This window comes from Mobula hypostoma, chromosome 6, assembly GCF_963921235.1.
Source record: "Mobula hypostoma chromosome 6, sMobHyp1.1, whole genome shotgun sequence".
NCBI lineage: Eukaryota > Metazoa > Chordata > Chondrichthyes > Myliobatiformes > Myliobatidae > Mobula > Mobula hypostoma.
In genome coordinates this window covers 52,986,563-53,000,272 of record NC_086102.1, presented here as the reverse complement: position 1 = coordinate 53,000,272, position 13,710 = coordinate 52,986,563, and the positions used below count along the sequence as shown (strand labels likewise).

Sequence of the window (13,710 nt, the reverse complement as noted above, 5' to 3'; positions counted from 1 at the left end):
CATTCCATGCACCAACCACTCTCTGAGTAAAAAACCTTCCTCTAATATCTCATTTGAACTTCTCACCCCTTACCTTAAAGCCATGTCCTCTTGTATTGAGCAGTGGTGCCCTGGGGAAGAGGCGCTGGCTATCCACTCTATCTATTCTTCTTATTATCTTGTACACCTCTATCATGTCTCCTCTCGTCCTCCTTCTCTCCAAAGAGTAAAGCCCTAGCTCCCTTAATCTCTGATCATAATGCATACTTTCTAAACCAGGCAGCATTCTGGTAAATCTCCTCTGTACCCTTTCCAATGCTTCCACATCCTTCCTATAGTGAGGTGACCAGAACTGGACACAGTACTCCAAGTGTGGCCTAACCAGAGTTTTATAGAGCTGCATCATTACATCGCGACTCTTAAACTCTATCCCTCGACTTATGAAAGCTAACACCCCATAAGCTTTCTTAACTACCCTATCCACCTGTGAGGCAACTTTCAGGGATCTGTGGACATGTACCCTGAGATCCCTCTGCTCCTTCACACTATCAAGTATCCTGCCATTTACTTTGTACTCTGCCTTGGAGTTTGTCCTTCCAAAGTGTACCACCTCACACTTCTCTGGGTTGAACTTCATCTGCCACTTCTCAGCCCACTCTGCATCCTATCAATGTCTCTCTGCAATCTTTGACAATCCTCTACACTATCTACAACACCACCAACCTTTGTGTCGTCTGCAAACTTGCTAACCCACCCTTCTACCCCCACATCCAGGTTGTTAATAAAAATCACGAAAAGTAGAGGTCCCAGAACAGATCCTTGTGGGACACCACTAGTCACAATCCTCCAATCTGAATGTACTCCCTCCACCACCACCCTCTGCCTTCTGCAGGCAAGCCAATTCTGAATCCACCTGGCCAAAATTCCCTGGATCCCATGCCTTCTAACTTTCTGAATAAGCCTACCATGTGGAACCTTGTCAAATGCCTTACTGAAATCCATATAGATCATATCCACTGCACTACCCTCATCTATATGCCTGGTCACCTCCTCAAAGGACTCTATCAGGCTTGTTAGACACAATCTGCCCTTCACAAAGACATGCTGACTGTCCCTGATCAGACCATGTTTCTCTAAATGCCTATATATCCTATCTCTAAGAATCTTTTCCAATAGATTTCCCACCAAAGACATAAGGCTCACTGGTCGATAATTACCCGGACTATCCCTACTACCTTTTCTGAACAAGGGAACAACATTCACCTCCCTCCAATCCTCCGGTACCATTCCCGTGGACAACGAGGACATAAAGATCCTAGCCAGAGGCTCAGCAATCTCTTCTCTCGCTTCGTGGAGCAGCCTGGGGAATATTCCGTCAGGCCCCGGGGACTTATCTGTCCTAATGTATTTTAACAACTCCAACACCTCCTCTCCCTTAATATCAACATGCTCCAGAACATTAACCTCACTCATATTGTCCTCACCATCATCAAGTTCCCTCTCATTGGTGAATACCGAAGAGAAGTATTCATTGAGGACCTCGCTCACTTCCACAGCCTCCAGGCACATCTTCCCACTTTTATCTCTAATCGGTCCTACCTTCACTCCTGTCATCCTTTTTTTCTTCACATAATTGAAGAATGCCTTGGGGTTTTCCTTTACCCTACTTGCCAAGGCCTTCTCATGCCCCCTTCTTGCTCTTCTCAGCCCTTTCTTAAGCTCCTTTCTTGCTTCCCTATATTCCTCAATAGACCCATCTGATTCTTGCTTCCTAAACCTCATGTATGCTGCCTTCTTCCACCTGACTAGATTTTCCACCTCACTTGTCACCCATGGTTCCTTCACCCTACCATTCTTTATCTTCCTCACCGGGACAAATTTATCCCTAACATCCTGCAAGAGATCTCTAAACATCGACCACATGTCCATGGTACATTTCCCTGCAAAAACATCATCCCAATTCACACCCGCAAGTTCTAGCCTTATAGCCTCATAATTTGCCTTTCCCCAATTAAAAATTTTCCTGTCCTCTTTGATTCTATCCTTTTCCATGATAATTATAAAGGCCAGGGAGCGGTGGTCACTGTCCCCTAGATGCTCACCCACTGAGAGATCTGTGACCTGACCCGGTTCATTACCTAGTACTAGATCTAGTATGGCATTCCCCTGATCGGCCTGTCCACATACTGTGACAGGAATCCATCCTGGTCACACTTAACAAACTCTGTCCCATCTAAACCCTTGGATCTAATCAGGTGCCAATCAATATTAGGGAAGTTAAAGTCACCCATGATAACAACCCTGTTATTTTTGCACCTTTCCAAAATCTGCCTCCCAATCTGCTCCTCTGTATCTCTGCTGCTACCAGGGGGCCTATAGAATACCCCCAGTAGAGTAACTGCTCCCTTCCTGTTCCTGACTTCCACCCATATTGACTCAAAAGAGGATCCTGCTACATTACCCACCCTTTCTGTAGCTGTAATAGTGTCCCTGACCAGTAATGCCACCCCTCCTCCCCTTTTCCACCCTCTCTATCCCTTTTAAAGCACTGAAAACCAGGAATATTGAGAATTCATTCCTGCCCTGGTGCCAGCCAAGTCTCTGTAATGGCCACTACATCATAATTCCATGTATGTATGAAGCTCTCAGTTCATCACCTGTGACCCTGATGCTTCTTGCATTGAGGTACACATATTTCAGCCCTTCTACCTTACTGTCTTTACACCGTTTATTCTGCTTCTCTTTCCTCAAAGCCTCTCTGTATGTTAGATCTGGCTTTACTCCATGCACTTTTTTCACTGCTCTATCGCTCTGGGTCCCATCCCCCTTGCAAATTAGTTTAAACCTTCCCGAACCATGCTAGCAAACCTACCTGCAAGGATATTTCTCCCCCTCGAGTTCAGGTGCAACCCATCCAATCTGTACAGGTCCCACCTTCCCCAGAAGAGATCCTAATGATCTAAAAATCTAAAACCCTGCTCCCTGCACCAACTCCTCAGCCATGCATTCAACTGCCATCTCCTCCAATTCTTACCATCACTATCACGTAGCACTGGCAGCAATCCTGGGAACGTCACCCTTGAGGTCCTGTTCTTCAGCCTTCTGCCTAATTCCCGAAACTCACACTTCAGGACCTCATCCCTCTTCCTGCCTATGTCGTTGGTCCCAACATGTATCACGACTTCTGGTTGCTTTCCCTCTCGTACCAAGATGTCGTGCACCTGGTCAGAGACATCCCGGACCCTGGCACCCGGGAGGCAACAAACCATGCGGGTGTCCTTCTCACGTCCACAAAATCTCCTGTCTGCTCCCCTGACTATAGAGTCTCCAATGACGACAGCTCTCCTCTTCTCTGTCCCACCCTTCTGCACCACATGGTCAGACTCAGTGCCGGAGGCCCTGCCACCGTGGCTCACACCTGGTCAGTCGTCCCCGCCAACAGTATCCAGGATAGTAAACTTATTATTCAGGGGAATGGCTACAGGGGTGCTCTGCACTACCTGTCTGTTCACCTTCACTTTCCCCCCTCTGACTGTCACCCAACGACCTGCTTCCGACAGCCTAGGTGTGACTACCTCCCTGTAGCTCTCATCTATGACTGCCTCATTCTCCCTTATGAGTCGAAGGTCATCCAGCTGCTGCTCCAGATTCCTTACATGGTCTTCCAGATCACCCAGCTGTATGCATTTCTGGCAGATGTGATTCTGCGGGAGAGGGGTGTTCCCCCAAGACTGCCACATCTCACATGAGAGGCACATCACCGTCTCAGGAGACATTGTAAAAATTAATTGCGAGCTAGCTTGTCCTCCGCCTCTTCTCGTCGAAGCCTCTCGAGTCAAAGCCTCAAAGCTCCACTCCTTCACTGGCCCACTCACTCACAGGCCGCTTTCCATATCACCATAGCAAGTGTCTCCTCCCCTATTCCCTTCTGAATCACAGAGGCAGACTCAGTGCCAGAGACCCAAACGCTGTGACTTTCTTCTGTTAGGCCATCAACCTCCCCCCACCCCCAACAGTATCCAAAGTGGCATACCTGTTGTTGAGGAGGGCGGTCACAGGGTACGCTGCATTGGCTGTTAACCCCTTTCCCCTTCCTGACTGTCACCCAGTTTCCTGTGTCCTGCACCTTAGGTGTAACTCCCTCTCTATATGTCCTATAACCCCTTCAGCCTCTTGAATGTTCCAGAGTTTATTCAGTTCCAGCTCCAGCTCCTTATCATGGAATGTTAGAAGCTGCAGCTGGATGCACTTCTCGCAGTTGTGGTTATCAGGGACACTGGAGATCTCCCTGCCTTCCCACATCCCACAAGAGGAGCATTCAGCTATGTTGCCTGGCATCTCTCCTGTCCTAACTGAGCAGACGTAAAGAAGGGAAAGGAAAAATGCTTTACCTCAAGCTTTTTTTTAATGCTTTCAACTGAAGCCTCTCTTCGCTGAAGCCTCGAAGAGCTAAAGCCTCACTACACAAGCAAGCATTTACAAAATTGTACCCAAACTCTCATCAGACTTATCACTGAATGGTACTTTTTATGTTAAATCTACACATTCTGCCTAATATGCAGAGATCTGGAAACATAAAAGCATGAGTTCAGAAACATATTTCTCCAGCCAATTCAACCAGAGTTGATCTGTATTATAACTCCATTTTCCTGCCTCGACTCATCTTCTTTTATACACTTATGCAACAAAATGTTATTGGTGTTAGTTTGTAAATGTTTTATTGATCTGGCCTCAATAGAAATCTGGAGGAAGCATTTCCTGACTTTTGCTGTTCCCGATGTGAGAGTTGGTATTAAATGGTGTTGTTAAGTTTATTCCCCTTTACTCTGAACTCTCTCACCAGAGGCAATTGTAATCTCTGCCAAAGGAAAACGAGGACTGCCCACAGCACAAAGAAGCTATTGAGTACAGTGTGGGTTGGTAAAAATATTGCAGCCTATTTAGAATCTCTCATAACAGGAAACCTAAGAGACTTGCAGGACAAGTGAGTTTTGCCTTAAATTCTAAAATCCCACTTTAGCTTTGAAATTCTCTTATCTGATTGAATTTAAGCTAGTTCTTATTCGCATTCTTTTCTGAGTGTATTTCCTGAGAAATAGGTCAAGTTGCTCAGTGTATCTCATTCCGTTACGTGGGGAGGTGCCCAGCCATATGCCACATTCAACACAGTTTTGGATAGCATTCACCTCTGGGCTGTGTAGATGCAAAGAGTTTTAAGGAAGTTTGCTGCCTTACTTGTTCCTTGTCCTTCAATGCCTGGATCCACTTGCAGGTGTGTGTGTTTTCTTAAGGTTTTAAATTGCCAGCACACCCTCAAGGTCCCAATCTATATACCTCAATTCTTACACTCCCCACTTTCCACCCTACCCCTCCACTTGAAGCTTCAATCTTCTTGAGACTTTAGTCCAAAGAGACTATGAACCATGATCTACAACCTGCCTGGATTCAGAGTGTGTCTTTTTGTTCACAAAATGAGCAAAACTAGCTCTAATGCACACAGTGCCTTGGATCTTGTATGCAATACAATTACAGGTCGACCTTCACTAATCCGGCACCATTGGGACCTGAGGAGTGCCAGATTAGTGAAAATGCCGAATTACAGAAGGATCACATTAAGCATAATCAGTGCCGGACTATTGAAGGAACCGGATTACAGGTAGTTGGATTAGTGAAGGTCGACCTGTATTTATTTTGTTAGTTTATTTATTTATAGGTATAGCATAGTAACAGGCCCCTCCAGCCCAACGAGCCTGCACCACCTAATGACACCGATGTGACTAATTAACCTACTAACCTGTACGTGGTAGGAACGCAGGAAGAAACCGGAGCACACAGAGGAAACCCTCATTGTCACAGGCAGAATGAATAAACCCTTCACCAACAGTGTCGGAATTGAACCTGGGTCACCTGCACTGTAATAGCATTTATTAACTATTATGCTTCTGTGTCACCCATCTGTTAGCCTCCTGCATGGCATTGCCCTGCTGAGCTGGAGAACAATTTGCAAGCCCTATCTTTAACTAAGGAGAATGGGTGAAAATGTGAGATTGAGTGGAATTAGATTAAATGGAAGTAAGTCAGCTCAGTGACTGCTGACCTCTGTGGCATTGAAAATCTTCTTCAGCGTGGGGCTTGAAAGATGTTTCTCTAACCACTTTAAGTGTGTCATCTGGAGTATGAACACAGATAGATTGAGTTTCTTTTTGGGATAGATCCTATCATGGGGGAAGAGTGACAGGCTGCCACACATAGTTCCATTTAGCAGCCCAATGATTAATGGAAGACATGACGTTATACCATATTCTGGTGCAGTGAGCTACAGAGCATCCAACAACAAATCCACCTCCAGCTTATCAAATATATATAAAATACTTTAAGGGCAAACACGCTTAACTAGCCTGAAATTAAATGCAAGTATTGTTACAATTTTGCAGTAAAACTTACAACACATTAAAGCAACTTATGTACTAGAATATCAGGAAGGTCTTGAAATTCATTTACGTCTAAAACAGTCACGTAAAGGCCTGGGGACTAGGTTTTGAGTGGAGGGGTGGGGAAGGTGACTGCATGTTCAGGTTATATATCATAAGTCAGCTGCTTACCCATTATCATGACTCAACTGTACAGATAAATTTATTCTTAGGGTGGACATCCGAAGGTCATATATCAAGTGCTCTCTCATATTACTTAAAGGCATTTAGGGCCTCTTAAGGGACAGTGAAACCTAAAGCTTCAAAGGTTCGAAGGTTCATTTATCATCAAAGTATTTATGCATTATACAACTCTGAGATTTGTCTTCTCCAGATAGCCAGAAAACAAAGTAAACCATGGAAGTCATTGAAAGAAAGACCTCAACCCCCCCCACCCACACTCAAAAAAAAGGGACAAAAACTCACAAACCCCAAATCCCCAACCCCTTCCCTCGCACACAAAAAACTAACAGATTGCATAGACAATGGCAACAAGGACATCAAACCCTAAATCCCCAACCCTCAACTTGCCAATTGGCAACAAGAAAGAAAGGGCAAAAATACAGAAAACTAAAGGATTCCAATATGAACTACAGACCACAGTCCAACACATAAACCTCAGAATTCTGATAACATCCTCTGACAGCATCAAGGAGAGCAACCACTCGAACACTACAGCCTTCCAAGGAGAACAACCTCTCCAATACAGTAACCTTCTGAGGAAACAACCACTCCAATACAGTGACCTTCTGAGGAAACAACCACTCCAATACAGTGACCTTCTGAGGAAACAACCACTCCAATACAGCGACCTTCTGAGAAAAGTGACCCGTCCAATACCTCTCGAGGGGAGTGACCACTCCAATACAGTGACCTTCTGAGGAAACAACCACTCCAATACAGTGACCTTCTGAGGAAACAACCACTCCAATACAGCGATCTTCTGAGGAGAGCAACCTCTCCAATACAGTGACCTTCTGAGGAAACAATCACTCCAATACAGCGACCTTCTGAGGAAACAACCACTCCAATACAGTGACCTTCTGAGGAAACAACCACTCCAATACAGCGACCTTCTGAGAAAAGTGACCCGTCCAATACCTCTCGAGGGGAGTGACCACTCCAATATAGTGACTTTCTGAGGGGAGTGACCACTCCAATACAGTGACCTTCTGAGGGGAGAGACCACTCCAATACAGTGACCTTCTGAGGAAACAACCACCCCAATACAGTGACCTTCTGAGGAAACAACCACTCCAATACAGCGACCTTCTGAGGGGAGTGACCACTCCAATACAACGTCCTTCTAAGGGGAGTGACCACTCCAATACAGCGACCTTCTACGACCTTCTGAGGGGGGTGACCACTCCAATACAGCGACCTTCTGAGGGGAGTGACCACTCCAATACAGTGACCTTCTGAGGGGCGTGACCACTCCAATACAGCGACCTTCTGAGGGGAGTGACCACTCCAATACAGTGACCTTCTGAGGGGAGTGACCACTGCAACACAGCGGCCTTCCGACGAAAACAACCACTCCAACACAGCGACCACACCAATATGCTGACCTTCTGAGGAGAGCGACCACTTGATTTCCTCCACATTTGCCTTGATGTTTCAACCTTCCCTGCTCCCCGTCTCTGAGCTTCCCCTCATGGAGGAACTCACTTCCTGGAATTATTGCAGAGGCAGCAGAGCACTAGATCACTCAATTGATCTCCAAAGTGTAAGTCACAGGCTCCAACAGTTACAAAAACAACTTTAAGATAAATAGAAGATGTAGAAAAAGTGAAATAGCTGTAAGCAAATAGGAAATCCTCACAACACTCTCAAGGTACTATGTTACTACCTTGGATTACATGCTGAGAGGTCATGGGCAGAGGATGGAGATCTCCTTCATTCACTTCAAGAAACCTGTTAGATCACAGTTCTGATGCCAGTGGAATGAGTTTGCTGAAGAGGTCCATGCCAGGAACTTACCTCCAAATATGTTTCCATAATGCTAAAAGAATTCACTCCTAACTTGAATTACCTGACTAATTTACACCATCCATCTCACATGATTTTCCAAACCCTCGCTTTCATCCTGCAGGAGAGGTCTGCCAAAGAAATTAGACAGCTTGTAGATAAAACTTGCTAATCCACTAATAAAATAATTTTCTTATTGTAGATATGGATAGGTTATGACAATGCTATGATGTCACATGACCTCTTCATACCTTAATTATTATCTCCTTAATCACATACATCTAACTGCACACAATAAAATTAAACTAGCTGACACCTTCACTAGATAATGCTATCCATTTTCACCACTTTAAACGCTATTCCACATCCCACCCCATTAAACTTAGCCGTTGAAAACACAAACTTTTCTCTTCCAATAATGGAGTCACTTCTGCCAGGTTTTCTGATGGTGCACAGCCAAACATTTTGACTTTCAGCATTTGTACTATGTATACTCCAGAGATATGGCAGGCGAAAGGGTCTTCTCTTGTAGAGAAACAAGAGAAAGAAGAACAGATATTCGGAGTTGATGGTAAAACACTATGTTTGCCAATGTACCATAGGTCAATATCCAAACCAGCCCAGATGACTCAGGTGTTGACCTGAGAGGAACAGCTGACTGAACAAGGCTGATGGATATACAGCAAGGTGCACTGGGCAGTCTGTTGGTGAAGTTGCACACAAATATACAGAGAATAGATGAGTCCAGCTTTATTTGCTTAAAGGTTCACGCAGAGTATAGAGATTAATCTGCCCAACATGAGCTCAGTGATCATCCCCATCATTATGATAATTCACCAGCATTATGTGCCCCTGCTAATAGCTGTCATTTCAGGCAGATGTGTCAGTCAGAATTTGAGGATTTCATATCAGTTCGATGGTTTGAAGTACTATAGGGTGCTAAGGCGCACTGTCAGGAAACCTTGACTCTGGTGAGGGCAAGTAATGCATCAGTTGCTCCATTACTCACTCATCCATTGCCGTCCTCTCTACCACTCCATCAGAACATTGTGTTCCTCATGACTAGTAGCTGCAAACATTCTCAATGGAAATTCAACCAACTCCCAAATTGTCCTGGGAGTAATCATAACTCTCGATGATAAGAAGTGGGGAGCTATACAAAAGTCACATATAATTATTTCTGTTTTCCCTTAAATATGGAATTGAGTTAACATATTCCTCAGAGAGGAAACATTGGAGTAGATCACCCAAACTATAATTTTCACTGTTAGTACTGTTGGTGAGGCCCTTGTTTGTTTGTAAAAGGTTGCCTTGATGATCTGAGGAAATAAAATGATGCAAATGCACTGGATAATATACTGACTGCATGGTTCCTGCCAGGCAGCCAGTATTGCCATATTTTCAAATGCATTTCAGAATGCAAAGAACTTACCAGAAATTTATGTTAATTACAACCATCACCATCTACGATAGATTTTATCCAGGGTGACTTCTTGAGGATGTGAAAGGTGATTACCTTCCAAGTAGATTAGATACTTCACAATGTCATTTGTAAGATTTGCTTTAACCTCAGTCGTCATCGTCATTAGGTCGCATCTGGAATTTCCAGTTGGCGGACGATTTCCCTCCACGCCGCTCTGCCCCGACACTTGTCCACAACATCCCTAGTCTTGTCCAGCTTGGTCCAATCCTTAATATTATCCAAACACATTGTTTCTTTACCTTCCTCTTCCTTTCTTTCCCTCCAACTTTCCATATAGCAAGTCCGACAAGATGTTATCTCTCCGCGTAACATGTCCACAATAAGTAACTTTTAACTTCATAATCTTCTCCAGCAATATCCGTGGTCTATCAACTTCATACAAAACCCTCTCATTTGAAACTTTCTCTACCCAGGTGATCTTCAACATTCGTCGATAGCACCACATTTCAAAAGCATTAATTCGTTTCATGTCATCCTTCTTCAGGGTCCATGTTTCTGATCCATACCTCAGCACTGACCATACGTAACACCGAGGAAGCTGATTCTATTTTGGATGTCTACTTTCCGATTGCATAGTAAATCTTTTAGCTTCATGAACTGGGTTTTAGCCGTACCTATTCTCCTTCTGATCTCAAATTCACATCTCCCGTCATCTGTCAGGCAACTCCCAAGATATTCAAACTTTCGCACCTATTCAACATCTTGTCCATTCACTTGTAATGATACCATCATGAATGAGTCTTTAGTGTTTATTTTGCTTACTGCCATCGAATTTGTTTTCTTAGGGTTGGTTTTTAGTCTGTAGTCAAGGCTTTTCTCATTCACTTTATTCAGCATAATTTGCAGTTCGCATTCGCTGTCAGCTAACAAAGCGATGTCATCCGCATACCTGATATTATCCATCTTCTGGCCTCCGACTGGAATACCTGTCTCCTGATGGTCGCATTCCCGAAAAATCCATTCTCTGCAGAGGTTGAACAAAATCAGTGAGCCAACACAGCCTTGCCATACGCCTCGTTTAATACATGCCCATGGTGATAGCTCATTTTCTACCCAGACCGCCACTTACTTTTTCCAATACAAGTTCCTTATTATCTGCACATTCTCCCATCCCAGATCATACTTGTTCAGCACCTCTATTACTTTCTTGTGTTTTACTTTATCTAAAGCCTTGTCATAGTTAATATAGCATAAGTAGATGGACTGGCAAACGACACTTAAAGGATTGGCGGTGGATATGCAATGGCAAGCATTTAAGGATTGCATGGATGAACTACAACAATTGTTCATCCCAGTCTGGCAAAAGAATAAATCAAGGAAGGTAGTGCACCCGTGGCTGACAAGAGAAATTAGGGATAGTATCAATTCCAAAGAAGAAGCATACAAATTAGGCAGAAAAAGTGGCTCACCTGAGGACTGGGAGAAATTCAGAGTTCAGCAGAGGAGGACAAAGGGCTTAATTAGGAAGGGGAAAAAAGATTATGAGAGAAAACTGGCGGGGAACATAAAAACTGACTGTAAAAGCTTTTATAGCTATGTAAAAGGGAAAAGACTGGTAAAGACAAATGTAGGTCCCCTACAGACAGAAACAGGTGAATTGATTATGGGGAGCAAGGACATGGCAGACCAATTGAATAATTACTTTGGTTCTGTCTTCACTAAGGAGGACATAAATAATCTTCCAGAAATAGTAGGGGACAGAGGGTCCAGTGAGATGGAGGAACTGAGTGAAATACATGTTAGTAGGGAAGTGGTGTTGGATAAATTGAAAGGATTAAAGGCAGATAAATCCCCAGAGGCAGATGGTCTGCATCCCAGAGTGCTTAAGGAAGTAGCCCAAGAAATAGTGGATGCATTAGTGATAATTTTTCAAAACTCGTTAGATTCTGGACTAGTTCCTGAGGATTGGAGGGTGGCTAATGTAACCCCACTTTTTAAAAAAGAAGGGAGAGAGAAACCGGGGAATTATAGACCGGTTAGCCTAATGTCAGTGGTGGGGAAACTGCTGGAGTCAGTTATCAAAGATGTGATAACAGCACATTTGGAAAGCGGTGAAATCATCGAACAAAGTCAGCATGGATTTGTGAAAGGAAAATCATGTCTGATGAATCTCATAGAATTTTTTGAGGATGTAACTAGTAGAGTGGATAGGGGAGAACCAGTGGATGTGGTATATTTGGATTTTCAAAAGGCTTTTGACAAGGTCCCACACAGGAGATTAGTGTGCAAACTTAAAGCACACGGTATTGGGGGTAAGGTATTAATGTGGATAGAGAATTGGTTAGCAGACAGGAAGCAAAGAGTGGGAATTAACGGGACCTTTTCAGAATGGCAGGCAGTGACTAGTGGGGTACCGCAAGGCTCAGTGCTGGGACCCCAGTTGTTTACAATATATATTAATGACTTGGATGAGGGAATTAAATGCAGCATCTCCAAGTTTGCGGATGACACGAAGCTGGGCGGCAGTGTTAGCTGTGAGGAGGATGCTAAGAGGATGCAGGGTGACTTGGATAGGTTGGGTGAGTGGGCAAATTCATGGCAGATGCAATTTAATGTGGATAAATGTGAAGTTATCCACTTTGGTGGCAAAAACAGGAAAACAGATTATTATCTGAATGGTGGCCGATTAGGAAAAGGGGAGGTGCAACGAGACCTGGGTGTCATTATACACCAGTCATTGAAAGTGGACATGCAGGTATAGCAGGCGGTGAAAAAGGCGAATGGTATGCTGGCACTTATAGCGAGAGGATTCGAGTACAGGAGCAGGGAGGTACTACTGCAGTTGTACAAGGCCTTGGTGAGACCACACCTGGAGTATTGTGTGCAGTTTTGGTCCCCTAATCTGAGGAAAGACATCCTTGCCATAGAGGGATTACAAAGAAGGTTCACCAGATTGATTCCTGGGATGGCAGGACTTTCATATGAAGAAAAACTGGATGAACTGGGCTTGTACTCGTTGGAATTTAGAAGATTGAGGGGGGATCTTATTGAAACATATAAAATCCTAAAGGGATTGGACAGGCTAGATGCAGGAAGATTGTTTCTGATGTTGGGGAAGTCCAGAACGAGGGGTCACAGTTTGAGGATAAAGGGGAAGCCTTTTAGGACCGAGAATAGGAAAAACTTCTTCACACAGAGAGTGGTGAATCTGTGGAATTCTCTGCCACAGGAAACTGTTGAGGCCAGTTCATTGACTATATTTAAGAGGGAGTTAGATATGGCCCTTGTGGCTACGGGGATCAGGGGGTATGGAGGGAAGGCTCGTGCAGGGTTCTGAGTTGGATGATCAGCCATGATCATAATAAATGGCGGTGCAGGCTCGAAGGGCCGAATGGCCTACTCCTGCACCTATTTTCTATGTTTCTATGTTTCTATGTCTTTTGTGCCTCAATGCATCTCTCCATGATGTCTCTCATCGCAAATATTCCTTCCCTTGTTCCTGAACCTTTACGAAAACCAAACCTCAGTAACAACGACAATAACTCAAGAAAGGTGCAATTGCTGTTGCAGTGATAATTAGTCAAATGGTGAAAAAAACTCCTCTTGCCTAAATCTCCCCTGAGCTCTTGAATACAGCAACTGAGGCACAGGGCAGATTTTATTCATGTTGCAGTGTTACAAACCAACATTGGTGACATGATTTAATTGAAATTTATCTGTTCCTATTAGAAACAAGGCAAATAACATACTATCTCTGATCAGGGCAATTGCTGCATAACAGCACCATTGACATGAAACAAATCAGGTAGAGTCTTAACACCTTGTAAAAAGGAAGGAGAAAAGGAAAAGGAAGCACAGAGGAAAGTAAGG

At 44.1% G+C, this 13,710-nt stretch overlaps 1 pseudogene; it reads right to left on the bottom strand.

Moving 5' to 3' along the window:
- Positions 1 to 9,997, bottom strand: part of LOC134348712 (eukaryotic translation initiation factor 4E transporter-like) — a 76,536-nt pseudogene extending 66,539 nt beyond the window's left edge.
- Between the last annotated feature and the right edge of the window lie 3,713 nt (positions 9,998 to 13,710).